The sequence below is a fragment of the Schistocerca nitens genome, chromosome 1 (assembly GCF_023898315.1).
Source record: "Schistocerca nitens isolate TAMUIC-IGC-003100 chromosome 1, iqSchNite1.1, whole genome shotgun sequence".
Classification (NCBI taxonomy): Eukaryota; Metazoa; Arthropoda; class Insecta; order Orthoptera; family Acrididae; genus Schistocerca; species Schistocerca nitens.
The window spans coordinates 120,388,715-120,405,462 of record NC_064614.1 but is presented as its reverse complement, the minus strand read 5'-3'; the positions used below and the strand labels follow the sequence as shown (position 1 = coordinate 120,405,462).

The 16,748-nt window shown below is 40.9% G+C and overlaps 1 protein-coding gene across 2 annotated transcripts in view; it reads left to right on the top strand.

Moving 5' to 3' along the window:
• Positions 1-5,475: 5,475 nt before the first annotated feature.
• Positions 5,476-16,748, top strand: part of LOC126242436 (uncharacterized) — a 140,351-nt gene continuing 129,078 nt past the window's right edge. For both annotated transcript variants that reach the window (XM_049948088.1, XM_049948087.1), the window contains exon 1: positions 5,476-5,599. The gene's annotated coding sequence lies outside the window, so the exon portion shown is untranslated. The remainder of the gene's footprint in view (positions 5,600-16,748) is intronic.

Below are 16,748 nucleotides of genomic sequence, written 5' to 3'. Positions count from 1 at the left end.
TATAATAAATATTTGAGATACAACGTACTTACGAAAACACGCCAGCAAGCACCTAATAACTTTATACTTACATCTAGCCTAGAAATTTCTTAACATCGAATAAAAATTTAAGCTTTAGGAAGTCTTTTTCTGAAGGCGTTTGCCTGGAGCGTAGCCTCATGCAAAAAGGGAAACTTGCATCTCATACAAAAAGGGAAACTTCTCTGTTTCAGTCAAACAGAGAACAGAGTCTTTTAAGATGTACAGCTTCAGGGATTCCTGAACAATTAGGTGGATGGATTGGATAACTAATTCGGGGGTGCTGAATAGAATCTGGGAGAAAGGAAATTTATGCCTCAAATTGACTAAAATAAGAACCAGTTCACATGACTGATTCCGGGTGATCAAGAAATCGTCAGTTTGATAATGGAGGAAAATGAGGTGGGTAGTAACAGTAGAGACCAATCAAAGGCTGATACCACCACGCAGGTTCAAGCGGAGGTTGCAGCTATGACGTGGAGATGAATAGACTTGACAGGATACACTTGTATGGAGAGATGCATCAGACCGGTCTTCATAGTGAAGAACACAGCAAAAACGATCAAAAATATGTGATTTCTCGAGCAGTGCTAAAATCTGTTCGGTTGGTAAGCGTGTAGGTACAAATGTAGGGAACTGTACAAACTGTCGCTATTTTGTTACTGATAGCGACGAACACGACAGGTCTGACTTTGGGAACCGACATGAGTTTTAACTTTTCCTAGTTTTCCGTTAGACTCAGTCATTTACTGTTCAATTAGACTACAGTTTAAATATGTAATTAATTGAACTGAAAATTAGATACTCTTTGTAAAATTGTGACGTGTAAATGAAACTATATAGCGCTGTGAAAATTCTAGGTAAGTTAAACTTGTATGTTAGACGGGGACTCGAACCCGGAACCTTAGCTTTCACGAAAGCTGCCTTAGTCGACTGAGCAATCCAGATAGGACTCGCAACGGTCCTCCCTCACAGCAGTGGTGTTCTGTAAGAAAATACTTTCCTGAATATAAGCTATGCACCTACTGAAGCAATAGTATTTAGTAATAGATTCTACCAACAATTTTAGTGCCTTAGAAGAAACAAGGATTTTTCAAGAGTTCTGTGTGAGGATCTCGTTGTTCCCGAGGTAACAAACTGCTTTCCGTTTAGCTGTTTACATATTTTGCTGATCTTCAAGGCACAGAATTTTAAATTGCTTGCGAACTTGTAATCATTTTGTTAGCTAATTTTCTGGGTGATAGTCTGGAACAACATCTCCATGAAATAAAATCAGTCCATCAAGCAAATCTTCAGGTTTTGCATGTACCCCAACGGCTCTTCTTGTGGTTAAATAAATGATCATTAAGAGTTAAGTAGACGAGTTATACTTCACTTGTTTTCGAAGCATTGTCAGTGGCCTGTAATTCATAACTGGTATTTGTCATCATTTTAAATACTTTTTTTACTTCTGTATTTGGACATTAGGTTCTGTTTTGGGTTGTAAATATTTTTGTCGCTTATGATATCCTGTTTTAAAATATTAATTATTTCACTCACGATATTTCTTATAATTGTCACAACTATTCTGCTCTGATCTGTCTCAGGATCGTTCGAAAACAAATGAACGAACGGGTATGGACACGATTTAAAAGTGTTCCATTTCGTAACTAAGACAGATTTCACATTGAAAGGCACTGTTATTCTTGACATAAAGCGAGTAAAGTTATGGAACTACTTTAAATCTGTACGAAATTAGTCCGACATTACGTTAATGTGGCTGGCCTTGTAAATGGGTTATATAAATAATACGAAGATACAATAATAAACTTTCCAAAGGCTTCTATAGGGCACTGCAAATGAAACAAACCTGATATCATTAATTTTCTTGTCATCGGTCCACAAACGCATTAAACTTCTTGAAGGTTAAAAAAATTTTGTCAGTTTCGCCTGATTAAAAGTTCGAGAAAGTAAGTTTCTTTGTTTCATCATTCACTTGTGCACTATCGACTGATTCCAGCACATGGCCATTATCAAGTGCACTCGAGTACCAGCAGATAGTGCGCAAGTGAATGATGAAATAAAGAATCATTCGATTATCAATTTTAAACAGCCGAAATTGGTAAAGCAGAGTTAACCTTCAAAAAAGTGTATTAAAGAAGCAGACAATTGCTAAAGGTAGTAGGCCTAACATAATAGTCCCATATACTGTTTGGAGAACACATGCATGTGTGATTACCTCTGGTCTTTCTTTGTGATATCTATCGTATTAAGACAATCACCACGAGGGGAAGCCAGGAGAGACCTAAAGAACAACGCAGCTAGTGGGGATGGAGGGGGCAGCATAAGTGTGAACGACGAAATAATTTTGAGATTTCATGGTACAAGGAGCGATGGCTACATTTGGTACTAGTCAGTATCCATTACATTTCCTGGCTTTCTTCAAAGTATATAGAGCTGATACGTCTTTATGTTTGGCGGGGAAGCATCCAAATGAGATATGTAACAGTTCTCATCAGCTTCACATCTATGGCCTACGTTTTTCTTTTGAGATCAAAGTTGTAGATTAATTCTTGCAAGGATCACTACTGCCCTGTATGTTTACATCTGAATTTTAAATTTTGAGACTTTAGAGAACTCACTGTAGTGCTCTTTTTTTGTATTACAGTTTCATTCTTTAGTCATTGAATTCTTGTGGCAGAATATTTCTTTTAACAGCAACGTGTTAAGTCTGTGCAAACTCAATGAAGTCGTCAGTTTATTTCTTCGTGTACCGTATTTTCTTATTTATTTTCCTGTGGTTACAGTTTTATTAACTAGATGTAACAAACTGGTCAATTTCGTTTTCTTCTACCTCTGGCAGCAGGACGGTGTCCGTGTTAAATCGGGCGGGAACCATTTCCACCACAGATAGACCACAGCGTTAACACACTTGAAGTAATGGAGACATAAGCAGTAAATCCTCCCCCCTCCCAAGGATTCTTTAAAGAATCGAACTCTCTTGTGTAAAACAGATACAAACGTCTGATTACAAATGAGTGAATATATTAGGTATTACGTGTTAAGCACGAAAGCGAGAAAAAGTTTCGAAAAGGTTTCAAATTATATTTAAATTTTGCTGGAAATCGCTGCGTGCTCTTACTATCAAACACTGGATGATTATAGTCTGGGTAAGCTGCACTCCCTTTTAAGCAAAAGCTAGCTTTTCACGCATCTCAATGTTTATAACGCCATATCTCCTGAACTGCGTGACCTACAATGACATAATTTTTCAAGTACATTCAATCATATATGTGGATACTGTCAGCAAAATTAGTTGGGAATGGATTTAGCAGTAATGAAACAAGAAACTAAAACATCACGCCTGATGCCTACGTTTTACTGCATGAATATCGAAAATATGGTGAATGATAAACTTTCCTTCATCATTTTGTGGAGGGTGTCAGCGAGAAAAGTTTCGTTTGGGCTTGAAACCGTGTGAAACGTTTGTTGTGTTCGCTAAGTATTCTCATTCTCAAATACAGGACAAATATAGTTTGGGCAGTATGTGCTCTATGAATTATGCTGCCTCAAAACATACGTACAGTTTTAACCTGTAATAATAGTCTTAATTGTGCAAAACCTTTAACCTAAGATTCTACCTCTTCATGAGTAGATTAGGACACCACTTTAAAGTTTTACTTTCGGTCAATAATTATAAGAAATACTGACACTAACCAGCAGTTACCCCAGACGGACATTCATGCTCGCCTCATAATTAAACTTTTTCAGGAAAAGAGCGACAATTTGTCGAAATTAGCATAGGTATTAAGTAATGGACAAGTTGGATGGATCCTAGAAGTCTGTACGTGCGTCTTGAAGTTCTTTGTTGACTTGCTGTCTGAGTTAAGAGATGATGGTGTGAAGTACGTTACGATGAACTGTTGCTGCATTAGAATCATTTAGCCTCATAGCTAAATGTGCCTGTTTCTCCTAGTGCGTTGGTAAGCAGGTAAGCACAACGACCGGTCTTTAATGTGCACTTTTATAAAACATTTTCTGGATGATGTCAATAATAGCTACTAAAGCATAACGCTTAATGCAGACATCTGCACCATAATCTCTTAAGCTACTACGAATACTAAAGACAAGTCATTGTGACTGTGGACATATGTCGCCTGCAGCATTTTCCACCTGTCCATCAATACACAATTAATAGCATGCACTGTACCTCTTGCTCACCCCCCCCCCCCCCATAGTCGAAGCAAATTCATAAAAAAAGGGTCCAAGGAACACACCAACTTTTGAGCCATGTTTACAAACACGAGACGTCAAATAGCTGTAGTGACGCCAGCGCTCCAAGCGGTTACATGTCACATTGCAGTGAACAGAAGACGAACGACTTTTAAGATCAAATCTACGGCGAGGCGATTTGATCACATTTATTTGACGACAGGCGAGTTTTGACAAAGTTCCCTATTACACCATCAAATTTCTTTGACATAAATATTTGACATATCAACTTTGACAAAGAAATATGCTAGTTTAATACCGACCTTAACGGCGGAAAAGGTCTTCCTATAATCTACATTTATACTCCGCAAGCCACCCAACGGTGTGTGGCGGAAGCCCCCTGTCACTTGCAGAATTTTAAATTATCACTGATCAATGACCTCGTGTAGGAGATACATGGGTCCAAATATTTTTAAACACACAACGAAAACAAATTACATACTCGAAAGCGTGTTTAGCTTATGCACGAATATCTCCTTTCGTAAAGGTTTGGAATAATCGAACATAAATAATTATTAATATGTAAAATCGGATCATGCATCACACAAAACTGAGTCAAATGGGAGTTGTTTTTAATGAATGATATTGTGGGTTCAAGCATATAATGTAATATAAAAAGTGCAAAGGTCAATTCCTTTGTTTAAATACAACCGAGCGATGAAAAACACTACGTTACACTTCAGGATCATTTTTCCGTAAAGCCATGGCCTTCGTGCTTGCGGATCGGCTTACACCGAGCTTCACAACGTGGTCGAGTAGAATACCGGTACAATGTTTTCGTCACAGCGCACAGTGTCCGTACATATCGTAACAACAGTAATAGCACCTAGCACGGGAAAAAAAGTTTTTGGCACACTTTTTCTCAAGAATAAAACTAAGTAGTCTTTTCTTAACTCTTTTTAAACATGTACAATGCACTGTTCTTTCGGAATATTGTGTGCATCGCTATGCACTGAACCTCACAGAAAGACTCCAGTTTCTTAAGCTCGCTGTGAGCAGGGTTCACTGAACGCACCGGAGGCTGGCTGACAAGGTACCTCTCCGGAAGCGCGATGTTAACGGTCACTCTGCCACTGATCAAATGCGAGCTTTTCTTGGCGCCTAGCTGTTACGCAACGACCGTGGTGCCACCTGGCGGCGGAACCGTCAGCCAATGAGCGACGACCGAGGGACTTCCTCCGCGTCAGTTTTCAGTTACTTATAAAAGTTCGCCGCGGCAAGGCGCCTCACTCGCGCTGCGCACGGCACCACACAATAGTGGCGCGCTAATTCGAGAAGAAACGTAGGGAAGACTGTCAGTGTCTTCGTTTCTGCAACAGCACATTTTCAAGTAAGTGTGCACTTCTTCACGCAAGTTGTCCGAATTGATCACATTATGCGGCGGCAAGGGTCAGCTCCTCTCTCAGGCGGCTCCTACTTCTCATACTTTGCGTTTTTTGTGTTGAACGGAAAAGCGGTACTTAAAAACGTGTGATGGGGGCGGAAACGGCAGGTGGGTTGTTCGAACTCATTTAATGAGGAGAATTTGCGTCGCCAGTTTCCGCTGGTAAGGGGAGGAAAAAGTACCGCATGGTGTGTTTTATTACCACAGTAAATTCCAAAGTGCCGGGTTAGATTCCAGATTAGCTACCAATGTCGCATACTGGGAGGAAAAATGTTTTTAGCGATTTATCTGCTTGTCTCTTATAATCGTCAATCTTAATTATGTTCGTGAAGAACGGTTTCTTGTGCACAGGATCGTACCGATCTGTGAGGGACTCCTGCATTGTCACCAACCTTCATAAACCGACACGGGCGATGTTTCGATCTCGTATGACAAAAAATGTGGTCATGCATAAACATGTTGAGAAAACAAGTTAATATATTGCATCAACGTTAGAAACTAGACAATTTTTAAATATTACACGATAAATTAAAATTATGGTAGGCCTACTTGATTTTTACGAACTTTTCTGTCCACAATTGCAAGTATTTTTCCTTAATAATATTGTATTACGTAGTTTTTCTTGCATATTAGTTTCTGTTAATATTGTCTAGACTCTTACAGCAGTGTTGTGCAAACTGTGTTCCGTGGAACATTGGTGTTCACTGAATGAAACTAGTTTATCTCATTTTTTATGATTTTGCTAAACTTCAAAATAAACACTGTGTTACCTCAAAGTAACAGTGTTTTCAGTGCCTTCTGTCAGAGGTAAAGTTTGGAAACCTCTGCTCTAGAGGGATGCAGACAGCGTCTGAAATATCACCATCGATTGTTGTATCAACGACAATGTGTCTGTCTGCATGGCTCTGCGTTTCACAAGTTACAGTATATCTGAGTACCCGTTGAAGCCATTTGAGGTAATTCGTACCAGAGATCGATTATCCAGAAGTGTTGGTAGGGAGGTTGTTACGCATTCCCCTTTCTGAGGGAAAACATTTTGACTACAGCTGACGTATGCAGCAATATTGAAGTCACTTCTGACGCAATACTAATGTGTAGGATATAATATAGGAGTAGGGGGGTGGCACGCGGGGGCGGGGGTCATGTTTCTTTTTTTTTCGTCTTGTCGCTGGTGAACAAATTACGACTAAATGTATTTGGCATTTCTTCAGTAGCGCGCTGATTAGCCATGGACACGACACTTTCGAAGTGTGTTGTCCAATAATCAGTATCGATAAATCTAGTGTCGAGTGTATCTAACTCGAGGAAACATCAGAACAACTTTCCCTTCTTTACTCAGTAATTATTTCTCCGTCACACTCACTGAACTATATTTTTGGCCCCTAATAGAGATAATTTTCCTTTTGAAGATTGTACCATCCCAGTGTCACAACGTTTTGGTACTTTAAGAGAAATTTTCTGTTTTTCTTGTTTGTTATTGAGATATTATTGTACTAGTGAAATACTGTCGCACCGAGCAGCTCACTTTCGCAGGAAAATGCTCTTCAGAGGCCAAGAGAACCACATTCTTCATATCATACAAACGTATTTGTCGCGAAGCATCTTCTGAATGTCGGACACGAGTGACATAGAACGCTGCCACGCAAAGTGGAGAGGCTTCACGTTGTGCTTAGAATATGAAGTTAGAGCATTTAGTAGAATCTGATCGTAGATAAGACAAAATGTACTTTTTCTCGCGCTTCAAAAGTTTAGTTTTTTCTTTATTATTGATTGAAAGTAAGAGTCAGAATTACCTGCGACTGTGCTCAGTGTTTGTACGCGTTGATCCAGATCGGTTTTACGTTTACTGCATGTGCTCATCCTTCAGATTTGAGAAAGAGATTACTTGCAAGCGATTACCATCATGTGCATTAGTATGCTATTTGCCTGTGAGAAACAGTTCAATATTATCTGCCTGGGCGCTAATATTTTTTGCAGCAGTTCAGATTGTATCTTACAGTGCAACACTGCTGCATAGCAGAAAGAAATGACTACCATGCACCACCATATGTGTGTCCCCTCCACGTATGTCCCCCCCTCCTGCCCCCTCCCAATTAAGGTTCTTGTCGAGCTCTGGTGTCCCCCTTCCATAAATCATTGACAGCTGTTTTTTTTTGCCAAACAACTAGCAGCGCTACGAAAATTGCTTCTTTGGTTGGAAAGTTATGCTCTTAAATCATTTTTTTGGTGCTACCTTCGCTCAAATATTGCTACAGATGGTCGCAGTGTTGTACTTAAGTATTTCAGCTCTACAAAATTTAGTGTATTAGAAACGAAATTTTCCTAGGATCTCATCGCAGTTTAACAACTGTTAATCAGATAAGATCGTTTCTCTTGCAATCATAACATTGTTCAGTTAATGCTATCATCCCTTGTAACATGAATCTTTTGATTCAACTCCACATCGACGCCTTCTAACGAAAATACATTCCCTTGGAAAAACAAAAGTGCATCGAAACTTGATGCTTTCGCGTGTAGTATTAGTTGCAATCTCACTATTTCGTAGATGATAACTGAGAGGAAAGTCTATCCGGTAAAACGTTAAGTTAAGTTAAGTTAATACCTATAGTTCAAAACCTTTTTAAAATTTTTTTGTGGTAAAATCTTCCAAAAAATTTCTGGAGTCTTTTTGTAGCTGTTAATGCTCGTTTATTGTGGAATCAAGGTACAACCGGTTTCGCGATAATCATCGTACCATTTGGCTGGATTACATTAAGCCATTACACCAGTGCGATCTACCCACGTTCTATCAGACACATATCCTTGCATCATCAAATGCAATATGCAATGGATGTTGAAAAGACCATAAGTAATTAAAACATAGGGAATTACGCATCGTCACTAAAGGACATTCTAATTTGGACCAAAGATGAACTCCTGATAGTACTTAGAAAAACAGCTATCACGGCTGCGACGAAGAAATGGTAACGTCGTGTGCCGAAGCAGCAGCTAGTAATAGTAAGTCATAACGGAAACTGACCACTACGGTGCCCATGATTTACTAGCGACTGCCTCTGCACACGTTACCATCATTTCTTCATCGCAGCCGTGATAGCTGTTTTTCTAAGTACTATCAGGAGTTCCAATATTATTTAGGTTAAAACAACAATCGAGATGGCGATAACATATGTTTATTACGACCTGTTTCGGTTTACGTTAAAGCCGTCATCAGACTTTTTGGGCCCCACTTTGATTGGTGCTGGCGGCTACTCGCTTTTTCACGTGATACCACGATCGTACACTCGATACGGTACGATCGTGGTATAAGGTGAAAAAGCGAGGAGCCACCAACACCAGCGATGGGGCACCCAAAAAAATCTGAGGATTTCTTTAATATAAACCGAAACCGGTTGTAATAAACAAATTTTATTGTGATCTCGACTGTTGGTTTAACCTAAGTATAGCACCAGATCACTGCGCCCCACTAACAGTGTTGTCTAAATTTATGAAGTTCCAACACTGGTCCAAATCAGAATGTCCCTCAGTGACGATCCGTAATTAATCTAAGATTATTGATGGATGTTGTAAGATCCATTATGCCAGGATGGGTGCCTTATAGAACGGTGGGAGATCGTATTGGTTTAATGGCTTAGTGTAATCCACCCAAATTTAACCTGAAGCTTAGATTCGTTATTGCGAAAATGGTTGTACCTTGATTCCACAATAACCGAGGATTAGCAGCTACAAGCGGACTTGCAAATTTTTAAAGAATATTTTACCACAAAATTTTTAGAAAAGATTTTTAACTATGCATAGATTAAGCTGCGGTTGTCCACATAGAAAACTTATAAGTAATATCCTGTATCTCGACTGAAAATCATCTTAACTAAATATCAGAAAGGCGCAAAGACTGGCAACTATTTTTCATAGCTCTCATTTCACAGAACTGCAAAGTTTTGCATTTCACGAAATGTTAACGCGTGGTATCCTTTTACTACAGGATTAATAAGTGACAATTAAACCAAGTGATACCATAGAAACGCTGGGAAGTAACAACATGTAGAGGTATGAAGCGAAGTGCCACAGCTGTTGGTAGAAGAATGGCAGGTTACGATTCATTGGTAAGATACTGAGGAAGTGCAGATATCTGCAGATGAAACTGCGTACAAAACAAATGAATGGTTCGTACCTGAATTCTTCTCAAGTGTATGGGATGCATATCAGGTCGGTCTAGCAGTAACCCAACGAATTACAGTCTCATATCACTGACGTCAGTTTGCGGTACAGTATTGGAACATATACTGTTTAGGGACATTATGAAATACCTCGAAGAAATGATCGATCGACACGTAGTCGGCACGCATTCATAAAATATCGTTCTTGTGAAAGATAACTAGTTCTTTATTCACACGAAGATTCCATATTTTTAGATTTCCGGAAGGCTTTCGACGCTTACATCACAAGCAGCTTATAATCAAATTGCATGCGTAAGGAATATCGTCTCAGTTGTGCGACTGCACTCGTGATTTCCTGTCAGGAATGTCACACTTCATAGTAAATGACGCAAAGTCATCGAGTAAGTCCGAAGTTATATCTGGTGTCCCGCACGGTAGTGTTATGGGTAACCTGCTGTTTCTAATCTCTAAAAGCGATTTAGGAGGGACTCCGAGCACTCTACTTAGGTTGTTTGCAGGTTACGCTTTCATGTACCGTCTAGTAAAGTCATCAGAAGATTAAAACCAGTTGCAAAACGATTTAAACAAAATGTCTGTATGGAGCGAAAAGGAGCAAGTGGCTCTAAACAGTTAAAAAAAAAGCCTGAGGTCCTTTTCATGAAAACTAAAAAAAAAAAAATCGTTAAATTTCGGTTACACGATGAATATCTCAAATTCAAAGGCTATTGGTTCAACTAAATACCTAGGGCTTACAATTACGAACAACTTAAATTGGTACCACCACACAGAAAAAGTGGTGGGGAATGCGAACCAAAGACTGCGTTTTATTGGCAGAACACTTAGAAGACACAACAGATCTACTAAGGAGATGCCAGCCGGTGTGGCCGTGCGGTTCTAGGTGCTTCAGTCTGGAACCGCATGACCGCTACGGTCGCAGGTTCGAATCCTGCCGCGGACATGGATGTGTGTGATGTCCTTAGGTTAGTTAGGTTTAAGTAGTTCTAAGTTCTAGGGGATTGATGACCACAGATGTTAAGTCCCATAGTGCTCAGAGCCATTTGAACCATTTACTAAGGAGATTGCCTACACTACGCTTGTCCGTCCTCTTCTGGTGTGTTCGTGCGCGTGTTGGGATCCGCATCTGACAGAACTGACGGAGGACATCGAAAAAGTTCAGAGAAGAGCAACTCGTTTTGTATTATCACGGTAAAAGGGGGGGGGGGTGTGTGTTACGGATGTGATACGTGAGTCGGGATGGCAATCATTAAAACAAAAGCATTTCTCGTTGCGGCAAGATCTTTTGACGAAATTTCAATCACCAACTTTCTCCTTAGAATGCGGGAATATTTGATGACTCCTGTCTACATACCCGAAAGGACCATCGTAAAGAAGTAAGAGAAATCAGAGTTCGCACGGGAAAATTTAAAAGTATTTGCTTTTCCCAAGTGCTGTACGAAAATGCAACGTTACAGAAATAGTCTCAAAGTTGTTCGATGAACCTTCTGCCAACCACTTACGTGTGAACTGCAGAGCAGTCATGTAGATGTAGAACGTCGAGTGTATGAAAAGAATAACGATCCGAATGATCAAAGGTTTATTCGACTAACGAAGGAGTGTAACTCAAAATGTCGAAAATCTCGATTAAAGACATCAAACAGCTCTCGAGAAAGTGTTTAGAAAACGTCAAGAACAACTGGTTCAAATGGTTCAAATGGCTCTGAGCACTATGGGACTCAACTGCTGAGGTCATTAGTCCCCTAGAACTTAGAACTAGTTAAACCTACCTAACCTATGGACATCACAAACATCCATGCCCGAGGCAGGATTCGAACCTGCGACCGTAGCGGTCTTGCGGTTCCAGACTGCAGCGCCTTTAACCGCACGGCCACTTCGGCCGGCTTCAAGAACAACTTTCGAGGACAGAAACCACAATATTCCTCAGCCCCCGACATATCTATCCCGGAGATATCGTGTGGATAATATTAGGTAAATACTCGTAGCAGCTCGCACAAAGAAATACAAGCGGTCTTTCTTTTCATTTTCCATCCATGAATGCAAAGGGAGAAAATGTGTGATACAAAATGTACCCGCTGCCACGTACTTCACAGTGATTCGCGTAGTGTGAATGTAAATGTACGAGGGTAATCCCAAAAGTAAGGTCTCCCACTTTGTTTAAGTACATAGACCTATTTATTTCTACAATGGTTTACATCCGATTGCAGCTTGAACATTTAGCTATTTTTCGACATAATCACCATTTTTGTTGATGCATTTTTGTAGATGCTGTGGCAGTTTTTGTATGCCCATGTCATACCAGCTCGCCGCCATGCTGTTCAGAAAGCTATGAACCTCTTCTTTCACCTCGTCGTCGGAGCTGAATCGCTTTCTGGCCAAATGTTCTTTTAACTTAGGGAATAGTTTTTTCAGAGTCTCTCAAACGGGCAATTCAGAACCGGAGTAGAGGAATGTTGAGCAAGGGCGTACACGCTCTCCATGACAACACTCGCCCACACATCGCTCGGCAAATCGTTGCTCTCCTGCAACAGTTTCAGTGGAACATACTCACCCACCCACCCTATAGTCCTGACTCGGCTCCCAGTGACTATCACCTGTTCCCTAGGTTAAAAGAACATTTGACTGGAAAGCGATTCAGCTCCGACGACGAGGTGAAAAAAATGGCTCTGAGCACTATGGGACTTAACTTCTGTAGTCATGAGTCCCCTAGAACTTAGAACTACTTAAACCTAACTAACCTAAGGACATCATACACATCCATGCCCGAGGCAGGATTCGAACCTGCGACCGTAGCGGTCGCACGGTTCCAGACTGTAGCGCCTAGAACCGCTCGGCCACCACGGCCGGCGACGACGAGGCGAAAGAAGAGGTTCATAACTTTCTTAACAGCATGGCGGCGAGGTGGTAGGACGTGGGCATACGAAAACTGCCACAGCGTCTACAAAAATGTATCGACAGAAATTGTGATTATGTCGAAAAATAGCTAAATGTTCAAGCTGTAAACTGATGTAAGCCATTGTAGAAATAAACAGGTGTATGCACTTTTCTTTTCGGATTGCCCTCGTAGATCGTAAATTACGTAGATGAAACGAAGCTCAAGTTGAAACGTGACGGAGATGCTCAGCCTACTGCACCGGCTGCAAGAGAGGCATTCTGCACCACGGTGTGGTTTACCGTTAAAATTTGGAGAGCATACGCTATTGAAAGAGTCACGTGTATATCTCGCTAAAAGATCGTGAAAGGTAAAATTAGAGAGATTCAAATTCAAACGGAGGACAGGAACAGGCCAGGAGGGAAGTAAGAGTCGTACGCAAAGAACCCTTCGCCACATACCATATGGTGGCTTGCGGACAATGGATGTAGATGACACGTGCAGCCTTACGTTTTTCATAGAATATCTATAGATACATTCTTTGAAGGTGAGAAGTACATCGGTTGCTTCTAATTGACTTACACGTGTTAATGCTTCCCGTTCACGGAAGGGAAGTATGGGAAAAACGATTGCTTGTAGGACTATGGAAAAATGTTGTTAATAACTTTTAGTCTCTAGGTAATGTATAGGATACTCTTCACCCGCACTGGAATAATAGTACAACTAAGTACGAGGTCGAAAACGGAAGACCCGCAAGCAGACGTCCCTTACAGATGACGTCGTTTCCAAAAAAACGCGGAAAATCTTTCTCTGGTCGACTTCTGATCACTGTGCGTCATGCATCACAAACACCATCACAGGCCATTAAGGCGAGCTAATGGCGACTGCAAATCGTTCTGGGAGCTGTGACAAGTTAGTTGTGTTTAGGGTCTGTCCGTGGCTACACCTGACCAGTACGGTACACAGGGTCCCGGCAATACTACAGCAGCTGTTCCCACTACAGGGCAGGACGACGTCTCGTCCCTCACGTAAGTGGTGCCTCTTGATATGGTCAGTAGAGCGACATTTATTAAGCCAGCAGGAATCTTAAAAGAGGCGAAGTGGAGCTGTTGTAGTGTGTGTTTGGTGCGAGAACGATGACGTACGAAAATCTTTTGGGAACCGTATTATATCAACGCAGCATCGTCAAAACTCCTTCTTTCGCTTGACAATTCATGTGGGTAGAATATGCAACCAATCGCTTTTTCTTTTTTAGTTTGGTATGGTTTATTCTACCATTAACTAGTTTCCGAGCCACTGCAGTCTTTTCATCAGATGCAGGTGTTATTAGAACAATATTTGGACCAAGTGCAGGCGTCGTGGTACTAGCGAAAATAACGGAAATTTATTTAATGAAAAGTTTATGAAACGAAAGCATCGTTACGTTTATGATATTAGTTACATTGCACTTCTTCTTGATATCCACGACAAAGTCACCCTGACAGTGTACTTTTCCAGCTTATTCACACGTACACGCTATTTAGCTACACCTGGTTTAGCACTCATTTACAGTAAATAACCACTGAATTTAAGCACAAACAATATGAATATGCTAGAATTCGCGCCTCACCACATCGCGATCTTTGATTTGAAATGCATTTCACTATATTCGATCAGAGTTCCTTGTGGAAGTCTGAACAGCTTTTATATTACCGCTGCACCCCGCACTGTGGTACCCGTATTTGTTGGTGGTTAGCGACTCCTGTGTTGTCTAGTTTCTTATCTAAATGGTTCAAATGGCTCTGAGCACTATGGGACTTAACATCTGAGGTCATTAGCCCCTAGAACTTAGGACTACTTAAACCTGACTAACCTAAGGACATCACACACATCCATGCCCGAGGCAGGATTCGAACCTGCGATCGTAGCGTCCGCGCGGTTCCAGACTGAAGCGCCTAGAAACACTCGGCCACAGTGGCCGGCAGTTTCTTATCTGTCGTAGCGTATTGGCAGACAGAAAAAGGAAACAGAACGACCCGTCGAGTATAATAAATGTTTAAAAAAAATCATAAAGTCACATTTAACATCTTATCAATAAACTCGTTTGTATCCAAGACTAACACACTCCTGAGCATTTAACTTTAAGCTACCTGTAGGAGAAACGCGGCGACCTAACTTTCCATGATATTCTTTCAACTTGAATGAATTTCTCTTAAATCTCATGGAAATTGTTGTCAAGCAGCCCATCAATCCACAGCGTTGTAGTTTGAGAGTGTTACTGCACCGACCACGATCTTCACATGTTTCTCCGTTCTCACCCCCCTCCCTTCCCCCGCCCAAACAGCATCCTTAGGAGTGGTAAAGTGTGTTTCAATATACCAGTGTCATAATTATTTGAATTAAGTTAGGTTACAAATGCTCCAAGTCTTACAGAACTATACTTGCTTTGAACCTTCAGTTCTTTCCCAACCTTTCTGCTATCCTACATGTCTTTCCTCACAGTGTGTAATATGTTAATGAACGTGGGTTGAAAATGATCTGCACTTTCCCGAGTTATGCTCATTTTCACATACAACCCCCTAACAACCGCGCCTCCACTCTACTTGACTACAGTTTCCAAGAGATTAAAGTTCAAATTGATAGAATGGAATATTAGGTCGCCGGGTTTCTACTCCAGATACTTTAACGTCAAATGGTCAAGTGTGTGTTATTCGTGGATACAAACGATGTTCATAGAATTTTTTTCCATATTGCAAGTAGTATGAACGAAGGTTGACTGAAGTTGCACAAGGTCCTCCACAGTTTCCCCTCCCCTCCTCCCCCTTCCCTCACCATGTAATTCATGCAGGAAGCCCTTATCCGCTATCGGGCGTCAGCTTGCTGGTGACATGTCAAGCTATGCTTTCAAGTATTTTTGCTCGGCTTGGTCCTCAGTAATAACGCACTGAACTCTGTTATCGTCTGCTATTCGACTGACATTTTCAGTGTATACATTACGTAAACGCGGTTCTTTCATTATATTTAAAAAGAATCAACATCCGTGATTTTTGCGGATGTCTTCTTTTATATTGCTGCTGATACACCTACTCGCTCCTTTCTTGGGAGCGCTGGACTTCTCTTTGCATATGCTACCAATGCATGTAGTGGGGATATTGGATTACAGTGATGTCTACGAAATATTTGATCATTCAGTCACGTATTTACATACGCCAACGACGAAAAATTTATTATTTTGGTTTTTATTGTTGTTTTATTGCGATTTAATACATCATTACAGTTGTTTCTTCAATCATAGCCTTCTGCCTTCCCAATCTTCCCTCTGCAAATTCCTCACTGACATAGTTCTTCTGACTCCCTCTTCCTTTGTTATTATCGGACGTCTTCTTCTTCTTCTATCAGTTAGAATCCATTCCTTCATCATCTTAGGCCATCTGTCCTCACTCAGTTGACGTACATGCCCATGCCATCTCAGTTATTTTGATTCGATTGCATTCACGACAGCGGTGCCCAGGTTCAGTCACCGAGCGAGGTGGCGCAGTGGTTAGCACACTGGACCCGCATTCGGGAGGACGACGGTTCAATCCCGCGTCCGGCCATCCTCATTTAGGTTTTCCGTGATTTCCCTAAATCGCTCCAGGCAAATGCCGGGATGGTTCCTTTGAAAGGGCACGGCTGACTTCCTTCCCTAATCCGATGAGACCGATGACCTCGCAGTTTGGTCTCTTCCCCCAAACAACCCAACCCAACCCCAACCCAGGTTCAGTCTCATACGTAAGTCTTCATTTTTAATTTTACCCCTCAATGTCAGCCTACAGCAACACCTACAAAATATCATCTCCAATGACGATATGTTTCTCTTAATTCTTTTAGTTATTCCTCACGTTTCTGCTCCATGCGTTGCTACACTTTCTACGATAGTTTTAAATATCCAAATCTTCGTTTCGTGATCTAATATGTATGATTCATAAAGCTTTTCTTAATTGTTTAGTTGACAAGTCTTAACGCGATAGAAAACCTTTCAACATCGATTCAAAATAAATTGGCCTCGAGAAAATCTATGCAGCGTAGAGAGAAG